The 2,300-nt window shown below is 38.7% G+C and overlaps 1 long non-coding RNA gene across 1 annotated transcript; it reads right to left on the bottom strand.

Moving 5' to 3' along the window:
* Positions 1-1,485: 1,485 nt before the first annotated feature.
* Positions 1,486-2,099, bottom strand: LOC311082365. Its single transcript, XR_014606121.1, has 3 exons — positions 1,953-2,099; positions 1,649-1,813; positions 1,486-1,555 (listed from the first exon to the last, which is right to left on the bottom strand). It is a non-coding gene; the product is annotated as an uncharacterized lncRNA (long non-coding RNA).
* Between the last annotated feature and the right edge of the window lie 201 nt (positions 2,100-2,300).

Here is a 2,300-nt window from a genome sequence, read left to right as displayed (position 1 = left end):
AACCATGCATAAATATTATTATCTCATTCATTCAATATTAACTCCCATTAAAGCTATAGTAGGTAATGTTGGAGAGCTAGCCAGATTTGAAAGTGGCACCTCTTCTAAGCTCCGCCCCCTCCTGTCAGTGCTCCGTCCAAAGCTACGCCCCCCCACAAACATGAACATGCATCCACATTTGGAGTCAGCTGCAGGTCACAGGAAAGCCGAGTACTTCAGCACATTATGGGCATCAACCAAACTACGTCGTGTCTCATTCACCTGTAAGTAAACTATATTATTATTACAATGAATGCAATAAAAAAATAAAAAAACATGGCTATTGTTAGTAATGTTACTTGCAGCTTTCAAAAGAATAAAGAATTATAATAAGAATATAACATCAACAATATATGTACAATACATATTAAATTGAGTCCTTGCCACTGTCAGCCAATAAATAATTACCTGGCATTTACTGTGGACACAAAATTCCTCATAGAGGACAGTAAAACTGTTTTCAAAAAAGTATAATGTTTTTGATGAACTATTCTTTTACAGGCCAGAATTCATACACTGAGCTTGGAAGAATCCCATCAGTTGCTGCAGATCTGCCTGACAAGGGACCCAAGCCTCATCTTTGATCTCCTCCATATGTCAACATCAGGAGATGCTCCTCCACCAGGCCCTCCAGCTCCGAGTCAACCCACTTGGTGTGTGTGCCGAAACTGCAGAGAGATGCCCACAGATGTAGAAAGAAAGTGCTGTGGACAAACCAACAAAAAAAAACAACAAGATATACCTAAGACAAATACTTTTTAACACAAGTATCTGTACTTCCGCTGCTTTTTTTTCTAATGTCAAAAATAATCTGTATTTACATAAAATAAATAAGAAAAAAAAATAAAAAATAAATAAATATATATATATATATATATATATATATATATATATATATATATATATATATATATATATATATATGAAAAGGAGTGTGCAGGGATGGCTGACAGGTCAGGCTTTGCATGATGCGTCGTCTGCTGTGGTCATCTAGTCCTTTGGCAGTGATTTACCTTTAGGAAGAATATTACAATTACACATTTGACAATAATTACTGCATTCCAAAGACACACAATGAATGACAACACAACTTTATTTCCATTTCACACAGTAACAAACATTTCTGTCATTCTTTTTAGTGGTTTATCCGTAGCTTTGTTTAGAAAAATCATTTAGATCATAAGTTATGATATGGATTTTTTAAATTACCTTTTGCACCTAAGTATGTTAGCATTTCATGATCAAGCGAAAAATATTGTAAGAAAACTCACCTAGCCCTCTGCTGAGTTGTTTCTGCAAAAGCTCCTGTGTTGATGGGGCAGGGACACCTGACAGAACCCCATGTTGATGGGGATCATCGGGCCTCTTTTTTGCAGTCCGTGGCAAACCCCCAGTAGTAGACAACTTGCGCTGCAGAATCGCACTTTGGAGGTCCACAATGCAACTGTAGTCCTTTTCCACCTTTAGTGTGTAAAGGCTCCACTTCCTGGACTTTTTATTGTACACCTTGCCGTATCTGACATCAGAGAAAAAATTATGAGCTTAGTGATACAATCATTGTACCTTAAAATGTACAGTATTTTATTTTTCCGCATAAAATTAAACATACTGAATAGAGCCATCAGCCCTTCTCTTTGCTGGTCGGTCAACGTGGTGGTTGTAGTCCAGGCCAGCCAGCATGACGCGAGCAGCGTACACGGGCGGCGAAAAGCAGAAGCGTTTGCTGGCATACATTAGAATATGATTGTGGAATGACTCCAACTCTGCAGTTGACCTGAGAGCACAGAGGAAAGATACAATTGCTTTATACTCTGGTAATACAAATGAAGAAATTGCAGGACCAATTCTGTAGTACAGTGAAATATTTGCATAGGGCAAAAAAATAAATTGAACATAGACCTATGCTGACATACCTAAAATGTAGATATTTGTGTATGCTCTTTAGCCAGCGTGCATCAAGAACCACTTCTGTCAGTCTATGGTGTGCCACAGAACCCTTCTGGATCCACTCCTTCTCTCTGTCCTCCACCAAGGGACCATGCTGACAGGCTCCAAGGGCCCACGCATGTTCTCCTGTCACGTGGTGAAGTAGTCCAGCCCACCTGTCCTATTGCAAAAAAATTACACGTCTTGTGAACAATGTGGTCAATAACAACAGAAGTCAATTTTGCCCAATAACTACTCAGCAATAGAGGCTGGCCTAGACAGATGAATTTAGATTATACAAAGAAATCTTCATATGTATCTGCAGTCTTGCAGCA

Source organism: Abramis brama, assembly GCF_963993115.1.
Source record: "Abramis brama genome assembly, chromosome: 4".
NCBI lineage: Eukaryota > Metazoa > Chordata > Actinopteri > Cypriniformes > Leuciscidae > Abramis > Abramis brama.
Note: the sequence above shows the minus strand (reverse complement) of the source record. Positions and strands in the feature narration are given on the sequence as shown.